At 56.3% G+C, this 19,225-nt stretch overlaps 1 protein-coding gene across 1 annotated transcript in view; it reads right to left on the bottom strand.

Annotated features, from left to right (window-relative positions):
- SOX13 (SRY-box transcription factor 13) overlaps window positions 1–18,596 on the bottom strand; it is a 47,601-nt gene extending 29,005 nt beyond the window's left edge. The window contains exon 1 of the mRNA XM_042975609.1: window positions 18,003–18,596. The gene's annotated coding sequence lies outside the window, so the exon portion shown is untranslated. The remainder of the gene's footprint in view (window positions 1–18,002) is intronic.
- Window positions 18,597–19,225: the final 629 nt, after the last annotated feature.

Genomic DNA, 19,225 nt, shown 5'->3' with positions numbered 1-19,225 from the left:
AAGCCCCTGGTTTCCACCTTCAGGCTGCCGCCCAAATCGGCAGAAAGATCGCCACGGCACCTACTGAGTGATCACAACAAGCTGAGCACTTCACAGATATTTTCAGCAGCAACAAGACCCATTTTACAGACGAGGCACCTGAAGCCAAGGGATGGAGGCAGAATCCTATTTCAGATCTGCTTGACTCCAAGTCCAAAACCAGAGCACAAGGGACCTGGAGAAGAGGTTGCTTCCCACAGGCCAGCCAAGCCCAATGAACCCTCTCCACCGGGAGGGCTGGGTGCCGAGGGGCAGCCTCCACCTCCTGCCGGGTCCTTGCCGACAGCTCCTGAGCTGCCCGGAGTCCAAAGGTTGGTTAAAGGCTGTTTATTACAATGAATCGTTACAACTCACTGCCAGCTGGGTTTTGCGAACCTGCTGGTTTCGTGCCTCAAAGCACTCCCAACTGCATGTGAATTTCATAGGTTTTACAACAATCTATCCTACCCCCGCCCCCGCCCTTAGTGACCAGTTTAAGGGACGACACTGGGCAAAGGACAAAGATGTTCAGGGCCGGACGGTCATTTCTGTCACACCCGGCAACGCCCCGTCTGCACAAGTGCGTGACAAACAAGTTCATTCGCTTTCCTGGGCTGCTCCCCAGCACCAGCATGGCGGGGTCCACACACGGGGGCCCACGCCCAGCCCCTGCTCCAAGCTTCTGGAACACTTGGGGCAGCCACTCTCACCCCTGCTTCTTGGAGTGAATGGGTCACGCTGGTAACAGAATGACCGCAGCAACACAAACCGCAGCAAACACCTGGATAAGATTCCCGCCCGCTGGACGCTGCTCTGAACACTTTCCACCTAATCAGTCCTTTTAACTGAATCCTTCTAACACACAAGCTATCCTTCCAACGCAGCAGCATTTTACAGTTGAGGGCTTTGCGGCGAGCGCCTCTGCCTGTGGCATGTGAAGAAGGAAAACTCTGGAAGGCTGAGGGAGGTGTCAGAGCCAACACCCCATCTCCCCCCACACCCCCGCCCCGCCCCTCTGGAGAGGTGCTCCTCTCCCTTTCCCAGATCCCAGAGGCCAAGACCCAAGGGAGACCCAAGGGAGGGCTGTCGGCACATCCAGGCGGGCCGGGAAAGCCGCACCTCTCCCACCGCAGCACAAGCCCCAACAAGCACCGCCTCATTGGCTACCATATGAGTAGCAGCTTCCACTCACCAGAACCTTCTCCAAACTGGCCCTATACCAAGCCAGGTGCAGAACCAAACTGGCCCTGTAATATGTACATCACCTCATGGAAGCCTTTTCACCTTGTGAAGTAGGTATTTTATTCTCTTCCCACTTTGTAGGTGAGAAAACCAGGCTCTAAGAACATTCTAGTATTTTACCAGAAATCACACAGCTCTGAAGCAGCAGAGCCAGCCCTCAAACCTGGGTCTTTCTGACTCCCCCATGCACCCAGCCTTCCAACCGAAGGCTGTGGAGGTGGAAAAGGGCTCCATCAGTCCTGGCGCCCCGGCCAACTCGGCTGAACCGGGTTGCTCCTGTGGCGTAGCTCTGTTGCCTAGGGTTCTGCCTCACCTCCCCGGACAGATGTCAGCCTCCCTGTGGGCACAGTCTGGTCTCCTCTCCCCCCCACCTCACCTGATTCCCTCATATCATGAGGGCTTGGTAACACTTATCCATTCCCCGAGTATCATATTTGTTCAAAAATACATCACACCCCGGGGGTGCCTGGGTGGCTCAGTCGGTTAAGCGGCCGACTCGACTGTGGCTCAGGTCAAGATCTCACGGTTTGTGGCATGGAGCCCCCTGTCAGGCTCAGGGCTGACAGCGAGGAGCCTGCATGGAATTCTCTCTCTCCCTCTCTCTCTGTCCCTCCCCCACTCTCTAAATAAATGTAAATAAATAAACACTTAAAAAAAAAGGCATCTAGAGATTAATAATTCTCAATCCTGTACAACGTAAATTTGCCCATTTGTCAAGAAATGGCACCCGCTGGCTTTCCCAGGAAAGTTGGCCATCCGTACTTACTTGGGCCCTGGCAGGACCAAAGCCGAGGGTGGCATGGGTCCGGGCAGACAGGGAAACGCAATATCCCTCCCCCCTCACTCCTCCAGGACTGCCAGCCCCACACCCTGGGAGCCCACTAGCCCTGGCAGGGAAGCGAAAGTTGTCTCAATTACCAGATGGTTCACCATGATGTGAGGCAGCAAAAATGTCTTTGAATGGAAAGGAAAAGAACAGGGTTCTGTTGGAATTTTTCATAGAACAATGAGAGACGTTTCAGTCTGAATGAATGAGCTAGCCATTCTAAAAGTTCTCTGAAAACACTCTCTGGTTCCCCATTGACCTGCTCTGACCTTGGTGGTCTTTTCCTAACTGCAATCTAAGCTAATGCCCCTTTTTTCTACTGTGCAAGGCTCAGGGCTGGTAGCTCAGCCACCATTGCTCCTTAAAGCTCCTGGCACAGAGGTGCCCCACTAACAGTCATCTTAGCAGGACCCAGGGGTGGCTAATGAACCCCAAGCCCGGTAGCGGACCCAGAGTACGAGCTCTATACACACTTACTGAACGTAACTACAAGAAATCGGATCTTGTAATTCATCCTTTCATGAACCCCTGGAAAGAGCCTTGAGCTAGCTGAGGAAAAGGATGTCAACTCAGAGAACACAGGACAAGTAACCCATCTGGGGACTGAGTGGCCATCAGCTGTGTGAGGAAAATAATAATAGTCCAAATCTCACAGCTAGAAACCAGGCCCGTTCTCTCACCGCCCAACACCCCTTTCCCCCAACACCCCCCATGCACACATTCTCAGCCCCGGCTCTTTCCACAGTTCCACAGAAGCTTCGATCCTCCCAGCAAATCTGCCCTTGATCCAACCACCCAAGGGCACCAACCAAGCACCCGGCTGGGATGCAAGTAACTCACTTGAGTGGTTTGCTCTCTCCAAAGCGGCCTGGGCTCCTCCCGGCCATGAGGCAGAGGTGAGGGCATCCGGCACCACTGTCCCTGACTCTAAGAAGCTCCCCCGCCACTGCAGGGTTCTCTGCCCTTTGGCACCAGGGATGCCTGGAGGACGCTGACCCTTTGAAGAACGGCCAATGCGGCTATTTCTCGTCAAAGCCAGTTGGGAGGAGACTGAGGAGAAGTCAATGAAGTCGACTTACGTGAGTGGACACAGGAAGGGGACTTGCTTCCAGGAATAGGGACCGGTGATGAGTCCAGGGGGTCGTGGAGGCCAGCCCGGGGGAGAAGGCGCCACGGGCACTGTTCCTGCCCTCTGCATCATCTTCCAGGACCCCCCACAACAACCTGCACCACAAAGCCCAGGCACCCACAGAGCTCTATCTGTGGCCCGATCTCGTGGTCGCCAAGCTCAATTCCATCCGCTCAGCACTTTTGCAGAAAGGGGGTTGTTTTGCTTGTGCGCCATTCTTTCCACAGGGGCGGCCATTTTGCCCGCTCGCCCTCTTCCGGGATCTGCTCACACACTCTTCTTCCCTTGTAGGTGTCTTCCCAGATCTGCTCTCTTGAGAAAGTCTACGGTGGCTCTGTTCCGAGCATCACAGCCCTGACCCCACTTCACAGGGAGAAATCTGGAGCCCAAGGCCCGGTGAGCATGCACGTGGGAGGGAAGCCCACTCACCCCAGGTACAAGAACCATTAGGGATCACATGGGGATGCCGTGCCATCCAGAAGGGCTTCTCCCCACACGGGGCTGGGCTCAAGTTGGCCCCATGCTAAAGTTATTCCCTAGCACAGGCCAGGACACCACACAGTCCCTCATAAATTGTTGACCTGCTCCCCTTTCCCGTTTAGCCCCCACCGTGGCCCCTAAGAGTCTTCCCCCAAGAAGACTGGAGAACAGAATGTGCTTGGCTAGAGACCTGGGCGTCTTAAGTTGCTAATAACAGATTCCCAATCTGAAAAACAAAATAATAGAAGGCTTGGCCCTTCCTTTCTGCTCCTCTCATCCTCAACACTGCTTCCTGCAAGGCCAAGAAGAGAAAGAAATGCCTCCTTTGGCCACAGAGTGGGAAATCAACTCCTCCCCTCCCCAGGACTCCCAAGGGATCAGTCTCCCCACCCCCACCCCCCCCCCCAGCCTTGCCCCTCACAGGCACAAAAGCCAGGCCCAGAGGAGGCTCTTCTGTGAATGTCTTTGTTTCCTTGTGTCTGTCCCCTCATCTCTAACTTCACTTTATCCTTAGATTCGCTGAGCATCTACTAAGTGCCAAGCACTGTGCACCAGGTAGGATGGTAGTACCCCAATCCCCATTCACAGAGGAGAGGTGGCTGCCGGGGGTGCCCCAATCCCCATTCACAGATGACAGGTGGCCGCCAGGGAGCAGTGGGGGCGTGGGTGGTGCTAAAGAACAGTGGTGCTGAGGCTGGCCCAGCCCTCTTGGGCTCACACCCATAGCCGGACTCTGTTCCCAGTCACCTACCCTGTGCAAGAGCCATCTGGGGGGAAATGGGACAGGAGTGGGGAGGCAAAGAGAGGAGTCAAAGCCAGAAGCCGCCATCTTTGGAAAGAACAATAGTAGAAGACAAATCTGAATGTTCCCAGGGATAGATTATAAAAATTGTGTTCAGGGTATAGGTTATATGCAAATTGCACGTAAATATGTACGTGGCCCTTGGACAAACCCACTTGTCACTGCTGCTCTCTCTGCCCTGCTCTTACTCAGGCAGTCTGCAATGCACCTAGAAAGCTACCTGACCACCTCACCGGGACATTCCAGAGCTTTGTCCCTCTTTAGCCTCCCCTCACCTTGCAACCACCTGAGAAAACAGGCGTGCAGAGGATTTAGAGACAACAGGGCCGTGCCCACACCGGGCACAGTCAAGCTGGCAGGCGAGGGAGGAAAGGGGGAGAAGGGCAGCCTCAGCCAAGGTGAACATCCTTCCCCATCTAGTCTCGGGTTGGGCTCCATGGGACTGTCAGGAGACCCCTTGGGCTCCAGTTGTCAACGCCTCAACCCTTCCCATCACCAATTGCTCAAAACCAGTGGCAGGAGGCCAGAGGGTTCTGCGGCCAGATCCCAGAGTGGGTTTCCACTTGGTCTGCACGGGGTCAGACATGCCACACAGACCAGCCTTGTCCCTGCCGGCATGGGACTAGGAAGCCCCGCCACTCGGAGGCGAATCCCAGAGTCCTCATCCACAAAATGAGGGGTCAGATACCCTCTGCCCTCCCTGACTCACAGGGTTTCTCAGGCACCCGAAGACAAGCCGCCCGGAAAGAGGCCCACGGTGGAGACGGCAGATGCCGGGCTGTGACAAAGTGTCTGACTCCACATCTGGATTTGAAACCGCAGCAAACATTACCAGGGTGGCCGTCATTGCCCTCATCTGACTCTACGGTCACAGCATCACAGCATTCTCGTCTTCTCCTAGGAGGGGTCAAAACCACCCTTGCCAAATTGCAGATGGGGAAAGTGAGGCCCCAAGAGATGAAGGGACAAGCCTGAGGGCACGCAGGCTGGACCAGGGCCTCGGCCCCAGCTGCCCACTGACCCTCAAACACCAGCACAGCAGTCAGAGGAAGATGTTAGCGGCTCCCGGAGGGTTTCACCCCCGTGGGAAAGAAAGGCAGGACAGGGGCCCCAGTGCCTGATGCGCAGGGAGCGACAGCTGGGCTGGGCACACCGGCTACAATTCTGGGGTCAGCCAGTCCCCCCTTCAGTCTGGCAGGTCTAGGCGGTGCCCCAGGAAGGCCGCCGCTGGTCCTTCGGATCCTGGGCCTCCCGGCCTGACTGACCTGCCCAGGAAAGGGGCAGCCTGGCCATTTCCAACTTGACAATGATGGGAAGAAGACAGACCACCATTTCCATGAGACAGATAACGGAAACCAAGTTCCAAAAAGGCTTATGACATGGACAAGACAGAGAATAATCCCGACAGTTCCCTTTACTGTGCAATTGCTGTGCATCAGCCCATGGCACACCTTTTTCTAGAATCCTCACAATAAGTTGCCACAGGGGAGACACCATGGCCCCATTATATGGATAAGAAAAACGCAGCTCAAAGAAACTAGGCAAGGGGCACCTGGGTGGCTCAGTCAGTTAAGTGTCTGACTTCGGCTCAGGTCACCATCTCGCAGTTCGTGGGTTCGAGCCCACATCTGGTTCTATGTTAACAGCTCAGAGCCTGGAGCCTGCTTTGGATTCTGTGCCTCCCTCTCTCTGCCCACCCCCCCCCCCCAACTCACGCTCTGCCTCTGTCTCTCAAAAATGAATAAATGTTAAAAATAAAAAAAGAAAAAGAAAAAGAAAAAGAAATTAGGCAAAATGCCCAATATGGAGACTCAAAATCCAAAAGCTGCAAATCCGGAAGTTTCTGACTACACAGCTCCAGGGTGTTTTCATTGAATTATCCTTCTCCTAAAATGAAGACTATTCCAGAGCGAGACGGAGTTATTCACAATGTATCGGCGTGGAGAGGAGGAAGAAGAAAGGTACAAAATGATGACCAAAATTGGCACCCAACCCTGGAGCAAGCTAGGGATGAGCCTGAACTTCACCGGCCATGCAGACCCTTTTTTCAGTCTGACCCAGGCCACCCCGGACCCACCCCAGTCATCCTCACCATCCTGTAGTGCAGGCATGTACTTTCACACACCACGGGGCTCTGGCTCTGCCCCTGCCTAGAACGCCCTTCGTACATTCTTGACCAGAAAACTCCTACACCTCACTCAAAGCCCAGCTCAAATGCTGCCCTTTCTTTAAAAACCATTCCTGGGGTATTTATCCAAGGGATACAGGTGTGCTGTTTCAAAGGGACACATGCACCCCCATGTTGATAGCAGCACTATCCACAATAGCCAAAGTATGAAAGAGCCCAAATGTCCGTCGATGGATGAACGGATAAAGAAGATGTGGTATAGATATGCAGTGGAGTATTACTCGGCAATCAAAAAGAATGAAACCTTGCCCTTTGCAACGATGTGGATGGAACTGGAGGGTATCATGCTAAGCGAAATTAGTCAGTCAGAGAAAGACAAACATCATATGACTTCACTCATAGGAGGACTTTAAGAGACAAAACAGATGCACATAAGGGAAGGGAAGCAAAAATGATATAAAAACAGGGAGGGGGACAAAACAGAAGAGACTCTTAAATATGGAGAACAAACTGAGGGTTGCTGGAGGGGGTTGTGGGAGGGGTGATGGGCTAAATGGGTCAGGAGCACTGAGGAATCTACTCCTGAAATCATTGTTACACTATATGCTAAGTAATTTGGATGTAAGTTAAAAAAATTTAAAAAATTAAAAATCATTCCCGGGGTGCCTGAGTGGGTCAATCGGTTAACCATCCGACTTCAGCTAAGGTCATGATCTCACAGTTCGTGAGTTCAAGCTCCCCGTCGGGGCTGTGCTGACAGCTCAGAGCCTGGAACCTGCTTCGGATTCTGTGTCTCCCTCTCTCTCTGCCCCTCCTCCACTCACACTCTGTCTCTCTCTCAAAAATAATAAACATTAAAAAAAAAATCATTCCCTAATAACCCTAGAAAAGTTGATGGCGCCTCCAGGGCATCCCAGAGTCTTTTGAGATCCCTGGTCTCTACTCCTTGACTGGACTGCAATTATGTATTCAGGTTCCGGCTAGCTCCGAGCCCCAGGGACAGGGACAGTAATAGCCTTCTCTAATACAACCCTTACTATTCAAGATACCACACCGAGCACCTCTTCACATGTAACAATCACAGCAGCCCCTATTATCACTCCCACGTTACAGATGGGGAAACTGAGACTCAGACAGGTTAAGCTACTTACCCAAGACCACACAGGCAGTCTGGCTCCAGAGTCTGCCTGCCCAGGCTGGTACTGTCTTGCCTCCCCATCCCTAATGCAGTGCCTGGCACATGCTAGGTGTTCAGTAAAGGTTTGTGGCATAAAAGGGTAGAGAAGGAGGAAGGTATTGCCTCACCCCGGCCACCTCCGGCTCCAAATCCCACCTGAAATTCCTCGGCCCCGGATATCCCTACTTCTGGTCCCACCTTCTGACATCCAGCGCTGCTTTCTTCCCCAAACCTCCAGGTGCTTTTCCTATCTCCCATCCATTTCTTCCTTGAGTGTCCCAGCAGGGGTGAGGGGTCCTGCTGTCTTTCCAGTGGGAAACTGAGACCCACAGAGGCCTCATGGCCAGCGGATCTGTTCAGAGGCAAGTCTCCTGCCCATGGGGCTGGCGCCTCGTTCGGACTGGTTTTACCTCTGCCTCCAGCAAGAAAAAACAAGCAAGTTGCAGGGGCAGTGTGGAGGTCAGCACCTGCCCTTTCCTCGCTGCCAGCACCCCCTGGCTGACCTGACCACTGGTCTCTGGCTGGGCCTGAGAGCCGAGGAGGGGGGCTGCTCCCCGGGGCTAGGGAGGAGGAGACAAGAGGCCCTTTGTGTCTGCAGAGCTCCTGAGACACCTGTTCTCCCTCCTGCCTGCCTGTGGCCTCCCTCCCTCCTGGCCGGGCTGTGTGCGGCCTTGTTTATCCTACAGCCCTGGCAGCCAGGCCCAGCCTGCTCCCAGCGTGGGGCTCCGGCAGCCCCTGCCAGCACCTGCCTGGTCCTGGCAGCCCCGGGGGCTGCGGGCCAAGCACAATCACCCTGCTGTTGACACAGTTGTTGATTTTCAGGAGGGCAGGGAGGGACGGGAGAGAAGGAGAGAAGCGGCGAAGGCATTTAACGCCAGCCTGGCTAATTTGCAGTTGGTCCCAGCAATCCTCTCCCGCCCCAGCGGCCTGGGAGAGAGTTTGGTTTCCAATCCCCGGCCGCCTGGGCCACACACCCGAGTCCCGCCTAAATCCGCAGCGTCACACCACGGGCAGCCCCCACACACAACTCAGCCCCCCACACACACACAACTCGGAGCAGAACAAGGCCTCTGGGCTCCAGGAGCCTCTAGCCACCCTGTCTTCAAATGCCTAGCACTCCCCCTCCCTCCAAAGTCCTGATGCCCCCTCGGGCCCTGGTAAGGGACAGGACCAGCTGCCATGCCCTTGGGGAGCCAGGTAGGGCCCCTGGTTGACCAGAAAGGATCTGTCCTTACAACCTTCTCTTCTGAGTTGTTCTTGCCAAGCGATCTCCTCCTCACCCTCCAGGTCTCTAGGTTTCCTCTTACAGGGAGCCTTCCCTGATTGCCCAACTCTGATGGCAGTGCCCTCCTGGGTGCCCCTGTAGCACTCCGCCCTGCACCTCCCCACCCTCGCTTTGTCAGTCAGTATCTGACAATGACTTCCTTCTCTTTCCCTTCCTCACTAAGTAGAACAGGGCCGTGCTGGTCTCCTAGCCCCAGCGTAGTAGGGCACAGCCGTGAGGCAGGCACTCCCTGCGGACCCGCTGAGTGGCTGCATGAACGGAGCAGGCCCCCACAGGCCCGAACATCCACTACACCTCCACCCCAAGTTCCCTCTCTGACAGTCACCTCCTGGATTAATAAGGCCCTGTGGCCGGTTAAAAGGCTTCGAGAATTACCCACCAGCACATGAACTTAGATTGGTAAATCCGCTTAGCCAGTTATCTCCTCAGAGATCAAAGAACAAGATATTGAAGGACAGGGATGGGTGAGTTTTGAGCATGAGACAGGGAGACAGGAGGGCAAGGACTCAAGGAAGATCCTGTGGGTCGGAGGCCAGCAAAAGGGTCCAGTAGAGGTTGCTGTCGGGCCAGACAGGAACTCCCCTCTCCTCTTATGCACCCCCCTCTTCAGTCTTCCCTGCCCCTTCCCCCCTGGGGCTCCCACATCCATCCAGCCTTGACTCGGGAATCAGGAGGTGCCTCGCTGCTATGGCCACCTGGCTTCTACGGCCAAAGGTCCCAACAGGACTCGGGCTCTGCGAGGAGGGTGGTAGCTACACAGACCCTCACTAAACCGCACCCCCCCCACGCACACCCCCGCTCACAACTGACCCTCCCCTCAATTCTGGTTCCCCAAACTCCAAGTCAATCAGTGCCCAGAAAGGGGTACCAAAGAGCCAAATCACCTCCAAACTTGGGGTGTCATGATGAGGAGGATGGATCTGAGGCCAGGCAAAGCTGCCAGGAGAGACGCGAACTTACATTCTGGAAACCACGGGTCCCTGATGTGCTGCCCAGTTCCAGTAAGGCCATCATGTACCTTAGAGCCCCATCCACCCAGACTTGTATACTTATCACAACCTACATGGCAGTCAAGCTCATCCCTTGACGTCCTCAGATACCAAAGAGAAAGTTCTCCTGCTACCCACACCTCTTTTCCAGGCAAGATGTGCCACAGATCCCCTTCCTCTGTTCTTTGGCCTGTGTCCTGGCTAGGGCACCTTCACCCCAACTAAGAGAGGCCTCCCCCTCTCTGCCCCACCAGCTCCAGCTAGGGGTCCCCATGATTCCACCACTAACCCTTTGCCTCCATACTCTGCTCTTTCTCTAGCCCCTCACCCTGGCCAGACTCCCAGACATCCTCCACTCCCGGGGAGAGGGTATGGCTGTGGTTCCAGGCTCAAAAGGACATAGCAGGAGGCAACTGAATTTACAGAGAGGAAAGCAGGGAAGGAGGGTCGCTACTCGCTGCCCTGCCCCTCCCCAGGAAGAATGGGACTGAAACCCCAATCCTTTTGGGGTTTGTCAGGAACCTGAGGCCCTGGAGAATACTGAAGGTCACAGAGAAGGGACAAGAGGAGGGCCTCCCTCTGGCTCTCCTTGGCCTCACAGTCCATTCTCTCCTTTCCTTCTTGAGGCCGGTCTCCCTGGGGCTCTCAGAGGCACTTCCTGATCTCCCAGAGGCCAGAGGGGCTAACCAGGGTCTAGAATGCAGCACCCCTACCCGGGTTGCCTATGCACGCACGCATACACGCACACGCTCACGCGCCCTGGCCAACCAGCCAGGAAAAGGGGGAGCCAGGTCAGCCAGAGAAACAGCAAGGGCTGGAGGGGCCACTCCCTCTGTTTTCAACAGCTCCCTATTCATTCTCCACTCCCCTCGCCCCACCTGCCTCTGAGAACCCAGTCATACCTGCAGCCAGGCCTCCTTCCAGCCCCTCCCCACTAACCTTTTATTCTCCCTTCCTTCCCCACCGCACCCACCCCTCCGGGGACAGGCCTGGCATCGAAGCCTCACCAGGATAAAGGAATGACTTCAGCTCCTTCAACAGGGCTGGGGGCAGGTTTCTAGAACTTCACACCCCGCAGTCAGAAAACTCCCCTCTTTCTCCCCTCTGAGGAGTGCACAGGGCCTGCCTGGCTCAGCCTGTGCGGGCCAGGCAAGAGTTAACTCTTTTGAGTCAGTGTGAGGGCAGCTTAAGGCAAGATTTACTCCCTTTGCTGCCTCCTGCCAGGTGCCAGGGCCAAAAGGAGGGCATGGGCCGGGGTGCATGGGCCCACTCGCCTGTCATCCTGAAAGGGTACCACCGGTCCAGTCTTCAGGCTGCTTCCCACTTTCCCACTATCACCCCTCCCGCCAGGAACCCGTGTGTCTTCCAGAGAAGAAACACTGACTACTTTTCTGTTACAGCGTGTGGCAGGTTCTGGATATATTTTAAATCCTTCTCCCTCTGATTACAAAGGTAACGCACGTTGTGGGACTACTTTCGGAAACTACAGAAACACAGACATAAGAATAAATATATGAGCCATAATTAAAAAAAAAAAGAAGTCAGCAAAGGGGAGAGGTCTAGCTCCTAGAGCTGGGATGGGTCCCCCTTAGCCCGCTAGCCCCCTGCCCTCTGAATGGCCAACCTGCCCTCTCCCCACCCTGGGGGGATCCTTCAAATGGCGGGACCTGAGCCCCCCTGGAATCGAATCGGCAGCGGGGTGCCTCCAGCGTGCCACGGAGCAGGACCCAGCCCCAAGGTTCCCCCGCTCCCTTGGAGGGGGGATGGGAGAAGGCCTGGACCAAGGCCCTCTGGGAACTAGTTTTCACCCCATCCTGTTCCACAGGCTGCACATTCCATTCTGATTCAAGCAGGGGGCGGTGACTGGGGGAGGTAAGGCCGAGGGGAGGAGAACAGTCTGGCCTCCTCTGGGGCGGATCCCCCAGGGAGCTCCAGGCCTGGCAGGGAGCAGACCAGTGGCGGGGGGGGCCAGAGTGTTCCTGCCTGGTCTGCGGGCCCCTTCTTGTTCTCTCCTCAAACCAAAACACTGAAACCCTACCCTCGACATGTCCCCAGAAGATACAGGGGACAATGTGGGGGGAACACTAAACATCTCCCCACTCTCAACCTGGCCACAATCCTCTGGGATGCTTAAATGTTAGAGTACTGGGTGGGGGGGGAGTCCGAAGACTGTGTGTGTCCAGGGAACTGAACGCAGGCTTGACAGGGTGTGTCAGGCTTCCCAGAGAGACCGAAAGGGCCTGGGTAGAGGATGCTCTTTAGGAAAAACGTGGAAGCCGGAGACACTGTCCGCACCTCTTCCTCTACCAGCCCATATACACCTCTCCCCCCGAAAACACACTCCTGACTGGACACGGCAACCTTTGGGCACACCTCTCAGCCCCGGCTGCTTGCTCTCCTGGCTCACTCCCACGCGCACACTTAGTGCTGGGATGCTGAGCCACACAGGCGGCACATCCCGGGCCATGCCCAGGTCTTGGATTTGCCTGCGGATGACCTTGGGAGGAGGTAGGGGAACCCCAGACACTTCCTCCTCACCACACGGCCTCTTGGAGGTCTGACCACTGTCAGTGTTCCATGTCTGGGTCCTTCTAGATCCCCCCCGCCAATCCCCGCCCCCGCCCCACCACAGCACCTAGTGGGTCAGAGGGGAAGGGAGGCAGGTCCCAGGAACAGAGGGTCCTCTTAAATAAAGGAGGGGCAGGAGAGCTAAGAACATGTCTGGAGTAGCAGGTGGTAACCTCGAGGTTCTATGCTGTGGGCCACACAGGGGAGACAATAACCTTTTCCTAGGGGAGCCCCAAGGGCCTTCACCACCCTCAGGCTTGGGCAGGAATGACCTCAGGGGTCTCTGGCTAGGTCCAGGAGATAGAACAGGCACTCGGGCCCAACTGGACACCCTACTCCACTGCACCCACGCTCAGGAAGAAACCACGATGTCACTGCTGCTCAGAAAGAGTATTTGAATTTTGCAAAGAAACAGAGTCACCCGACCAGAGAAGCAAGCAGAGGTCAGAGGCAGCCTTGCCGAACTGGCCTGTAACAAATCTCCTAATCGAGGCTTCCCAAGGAGCTGGAAGGGGGACTCCAAGGAAGAGGCAGCCAAAATGGGGGTGACCCCAAGCAAAGACCCCATCCAGAGCATGCCTTCCTGCTTGGGAGCAAGGAGACCGGGAGGAGATGACAGGAAAGGTGAAAGCAATCTTCCACGGGCCTTGTGACAGCCTTCCTGGCTGACATAGCCAGGTTCCAGAAAGGGGACTAGCAAAGGGTGAGGACTTCAGCGAGTTTGGACAGGAGCGAGGCCTCTTAAGCAAACACTGAGCACAAAAATAATTCCCATTCAAAGCACGATTTACTGTGGGCCTGGCTGGGCCTTCCCAGCACAGAGCCCTTTTCAAAGGCTCCCCTTTACCTCTGAATGTGGCTGGGGGGAGGGGCGCGCAGGCATGGTGGCATTTGAATTCCACTCTTTCCCAGAGGCTTCCTGGCAACCTACAGGGAGCTGCCCAATAAAGGCCAGTCTCAAAGCACCCCCAGAGAGGAGTAAACCCGTGTAGAATGTCAGCTCCTCAAGGGCAGGAATGTTAGATCCTCTGGAGGAACAGGCCTCTCAAGCAAACATGTGTCGGGCAACAGCACACCCCAGGCCCATGCCATTCATGCAGTGCCACTGAAGGCTTAACCAGAGGTGAGCCTCCCGAGCTGTCAGAGGTAAGCACTGTTGCTGTTATTGTCCCAGTTCACAGATGGGAGAAGAGAGGCTCAGAGGTGTTCAGTGATGAACACCTCTCCCAGCTCTAAATCTTTCCCGGGCACATCACGTGGCCCTAAATCTGCCCATTATGAGAGGAGCAGCATGTTCAGAACGGGGCTCTCCCCACTAAGGAACGACGGGGTGAGGAGGAAGCTGGAATGTGAGACGCTTCTCAAGCCAAGGCAGCTTTGGAAATCGCCCTTCACCGCCACTGACCCCGACACTCCTGATCATGACATCTGAGCTGGGGGACAGAATGCCCTCTCTGGGCAAGAGCAAAGAATAGTTAGTGAGACCTGCTGTCTCCACCCCCAGACCCATCTCCCCTTGGCCCACCCTTCCTCAATCCCCCCCCCCCCACCTCGATTCCGATCCAGCCTCCTAGTTAGCCTCTTCCATTCCGGCTCCCCTCCAAACTATCCTCTATTAGCAGCCGGAGCGACCTCTCTCTTTTACATTTTTTCCCACTTACAAGAGTAATTCATGGCCATTGTAGAAGATTGGAAGAATCAACAGAAGATCACGGAAATAAAAATCACCCGTTGTTCCGCATCTGGAATTAGCTCTGTAAACATCTCGAGGCAGCCTTTGAATCTTTTTATGTATGTGTGCAGGATGTACATGTGTATATGTACAATTATCTGCGCAGAAGTAGGTTTGTCCTACAGAGCTTTATATAGGTTTTCTTACACTTTTGATGATATACATCTTCCAAATGATCAGCTACTCTTTTTTACCTATGCTTTTTGGGGTTTGGTTTGTACGGTATAGTTGATCGGTGTCCTACACTCCGCGAGGACAAAAGGATCGAGAGCCAAAACACCATCTTTCCTCCATCTCATCCCACCCCTCGGCCCTCATTTCCCTCCCCTGGGGCAACTCTGATTACCTGTGTCTTGTTATACTCAATAAGCTGTTAAAATCACAAATCAGATCGTGTCACTCCCCAACTTAAAACTCTCCAATGTCTTCCCATCGCCCTGGCCATAAAATCCAGGCTCCTCTGTGACCAGGATCTTGTCTTCCTCTGAGTTCTCCTCCTCCAGCCACACTGCTGTTGCAAAACCTGATCTGGCCTCAGGGATTTTTCATTTGCTGTTCCCTCAGCCTGGAATCCTTCCTTCAGGTCTTTGAGCCCGCTGGCTCCTTATCCCTCAGGGCTCCGCTGAGCCAGCCTCCCCCCAGGGCGGCTTTCACTGGCTTCCAATCCAGGGCCACCCTTGCCTTTCTCCTCGCAGGCAGACATTCTCTAGCACATGACCCTGTTGTATTTCTTCCAAGCCACATAGGGTCTAATGTTGTCTTGGTTACTTATTTCAAGTTATTTATTGCCTGCTTCCTCCCACCAGAACGAAGGCTCCGTGAGGACAGGCACACTACCTGTCTTGCTCACCCCTAAAGCCACACTGCCTAGCACAGGGCCTGGCACATAACAGGTTTTCAACAAATTTCTGTTGAAGGAATGAATGGGGGGTACTGAGGTACTGACTCTGAAAAACCAGCCCACCAGCAGGCTCTCCAAGCACCGGCCTGGCCACCACCCCCCATGCCTGGGGTGGGGGCTAGGGTATCAGAGAAAGTAAAGAGGAGCCCATTGTCCGAGGTGGCATCCACCCGCCCTTCCCTCCTGTCACCCAGCTCATCCCTTACTGGTGCTGTGCATTCGCAGAGTCCAGAATCAGACAAGGAGCCTGTGACCAACCCAAAGTGCTAGAAAATACTCTAACTGCAAGTACAAAGTTGAAGATGAAACTTCGCCTCCGATCCCCCCAGGCAGCTGGGATATACCAGGTTCCCAAGTGAGCCCCAGCAGCAGGTGACTCAGACGCTGCCCGGGGAGCAGAGCTCCCCCAGGAACAGCCTAGCCCAATCCCACCTGACTACCCCTCCCACCCCCGCCTCTCCCCCACCCCTCCCCAGGGCCCCAGACACCTGGGCTCCTCTCTCCAGAAATTCACCCAGCTCCAGAGACACAAATGCACATCCAATCCTGTGCCGGCAGCCAAAGCCAGGATACTCAGGGGACACCCTTGTGCAGCCGCTTCCTTCCTGGGGCCTGATTTCCATGGAGAGAAGACTGCAGGTGGGCCAAGATTAATTTTTAAGAATGAGGAAAAGGAGGGAATAACTGCTTTTCATAAACACTGTGAAATAATTGGGGGGGGGGGCATGAGGGGAGATGATAATAGACTTAAGACCCAACTAGACAAGGACTAGGAAGAATCAGAGAAGTAAAGAAGTGGGAGGCTTCTTCCCTTCCAGAAGTGGACAGCTGTTATAATTGATTACAGGAGCACAATCTCAAAACGCCCTTCTGGTTTCTTTACAAGGTCAGTTAAGTAATAATGGCAACAATAGCTAACATTTCTCCAGCACTTACTACTTGCCAGGTACTGTTCTAGGAGATTCAGACGAACAAACTGAGGCACAGAGCAGGAAGATTAAATTGCTCAAGATCAAATCGCCAGTGGCAGGATCGAAGATCCAGCTTCTAACTCCAGAGCCCCTGACTCAACCACTGAGCTGTATGTGGCCCCCTGGAGGGGGGAGGGCTATCCTTTTGGAGTTCATGCCTTCCAAACCGATACCGCTTAATTGATTGTTAGAGGCCAGTTTCAAAGATGTGTGCATAATTCTGCCCATTCTGCAGAGGGGAAATTCTGTAAAAGTTAAAGGACTCGCCTGAGCTCATGCTGCCCGTCGGAGAGGAATTCAAACCAAAGTGTGCTCAACCCAGCATCTGGAGCACCACTTCCTAAGGGAGCACTCTGGAAACCCGGATCTCGAAACTCCGCCCAGAACCGCAGCATCTCCCCTGGCTTTGGCCAGACCCCTTCGCCAGCGCCGAGGCGCCCTGCCCGGAAATTCCCACAGAGTCACAGCGAACTTCCCAGGAAAACTCCTCGGCTTCCTCCTAGCCCCTGTCACGGAGGTGGCAGCCAAGAGCGCCGCTGGAGTCCTTGCAGCTGCCGTCGGCCCTCCCGGGGCGGGAGCCGCCGCTCGTGCGCTCGGGGTCCTCCCGGAAAGGTCCAGGGCTGAAGTTCAAAATTCACTTCCCGCCCAGGCCCGGCTCGCGGCCCCGCCCGGGACTCTCCGACAGCCCCCACGTCTCTCGCCCTCCCCAGCCCCAGAGAAGTCATGGAGCTCCTCCAGCCTGCAAGGCCAGGCGGGCGGCTGGGAAAATCCCGCGGGCGATTCCTGCGCGTCCGGGGACTCGCAGCAGCCGGCGCGCGCGCACACGCGCGTACACACACACACACGTGTGTGTGGGCGCGCCCGCTAGTGTGTGCGTGTGTCACAGCCGCCGGCGCGCACGTGTGTGTGTGTGTGTGTGTGTGTGTGTGTGTGTGTGTGTGTGTGTTTACGTACGGAACGCGCGGGGTGGGAAAACAATGGCGAGCCGCTGGGAACAGAGCGACGGGCCCCCTCCCCACATCCCCGCCTCCCTCCCCCCAGGCAAGATTCGCTTTGCGGGGAAATCAGGATGCGGAGATTCACCTCCGACAGCAAAGGCGGGAGGTGGGGGGTGGGAAGAAGGAGGCCAGGGTGGGAGGTGGGAAGGGGTGAAACAGGAGCGGCCGGAGCAGAAAACAAACAGGATGCAGCGCCCGGCGGGTCCGCTGGGGTGCGAACCTGAGGGGTGGGAAGGACTGCGTGGCCGGCCCCACGCACCGCACCAACCAGGGCGGGGGTGGATCCGCCTCTGGGCGCCCGCTCCCGAGCCCCACGCGGGGCGCGCACAGGTCGCCTCAGCTTCCCTCTGGGAAATCCTTGAACTGGGCGCCTAGACAGGCTGGTGAGAAAGCCCCAGTGCCCGTGCCCCCGGCCGGTCGGCGAGGTGGGGGGGGCGGGCACCCCAAGGCTGGCTAAGCGTGGTGCGCACGGTCCCCCTCCCACACAGCTCCCCCCCCCAACGGCCTTACCAGGCTGCCTCCCCCCCCCACCCCCTGCACAGGGACCCGGGTCTGCTCGAGAGGAGCCGCCACTGGCCGGCGTTGCTGGGGGTAGGTGGGGGTCCGTTCCTTCTCGAAAAACTTTGCAAAAGATGGAAACTCGCAGAGACGAGAGCCGACGTGTGCCCAGAAACGCGGGGGCGCGAGTGTCAAACTTCGGAGGCCTGGGGAGAGGGGCGCAGCGGCGTGCTGCGGGCGCGGAGGGGGCGCACTTACTACTCGGCCAGGCGCCGGGCTCGGGGCTCCGCGCTCCTGCTCCTCCTCCGAACGGGTCCTCGCGGCTGGCAGCCTGGGCTTCCCGCTCACATGCCCCGGCGACGCAGCTGACCGGCGCGCGGGGCTGGGGCGGCCGGGCTGGGAGGAGGCACGCCCCCCGCCGTGGGCCGGGGAGTCGCTCCGGACTCGTGGCCACCCTGGGTCCGCGCCCCACCGCGGGCCGCCGTCCCGGGCGGAGAGCTCGGTTCCGGCCGGGCGGCGCCCTCCGCCGAGCCAGGCCTCTCTCTGCACTCTGCCCTCTGCCCTCTGCTCGCGGCCGTCTCCCTGCCTTCCGCGGTCCTGCTCCCTGACTCGCCGGGACGCTGCGCCGGCCCGCCCGCCCGGCTCTCCGGCTCTCCCGCTCTGCGCCCGGGCTCGGTCCCGAACCAGGGCCTCTCGGCGGCTGGCCGCTGGGCCCGGGCTCAGACCTGGGCTCGCCGCTCCCGGGCCGGGGTTCCAGGACCCGCCACTTGCACAGTTCAGTTCAAGCCGGGACTGGGAGCTGGGCGCTCGCAGCTCGCTGCTGCGAGGCGACTCCACAGCCTCAGAGGAGAAAGAGGGAGGGAGACAGAGAGCGGGCAGGGGGAGGAGGAAGGAGGAAGGGTGGGGAGATGGAGAAGGAGGGAGGGACAGAGAGTTCCCTCCTCCTCCCTGCAGCCAGGTCCATCCAGGCATCCGCAGCTGGAAACCTCTGTCGGAAAGGGGAGAGCGGCGGGGGTGGGTGAGAAGAGAAGAAAGAGGTGGGTTCCGCCCCCTCCCACTGCTCAGGTATGAGGGTCGCTGACCAAGAATCTTCGCTCCTTAGAGCAAGACCCAAGAAGTTGTCCATCCAACTCCCGGCCCCCCTCACCCTCCGGCCAGCCAGGATTCAGGGTTTCAGACCCTGTTTCTGAACCTCCCTTAGGACCCTCATCCCACCTGCGGCTACACTGCTTCCTAATGCCTCAGACCATTCTCTAGTCCTGGCATCTGGCACTCTCACAAGTTCTCTCTCTCTCTTTTTCCCCCCTTGAGCTGTTTTGCATAAAGGAGTATTTATATTTATATATTTTGTATAAAGGAGTATTTAGATTTATATATTTTGTATAAAGGAGTATATTTATAAAGGAGTAATTCAAAGTATTTATCAAATACCTACAATATGCCTGGCCCAGAAGGGTGCTGGGGACACCAGGATGAATGAG

The sequence above is a fragment of the Panthera tigris genome, chromosome F3 (genome assembly GCF_018350195.1).
Source record: "Panthera tigris isolate Pti1 chromosome F3, P.tigris_Pti1_mat1.1, whole genome shotgun sequence".
Lineage (NCBI taxonomy): Eukaryota > Metazoa > Chordata > Mammalia > Carnivora > Felidae > Panthera > Panthera tigris.
Note: the sequence above shows the minus strand (reverse complement) of the source record. Positions and strands in the feature narration are given on the sequence as shown.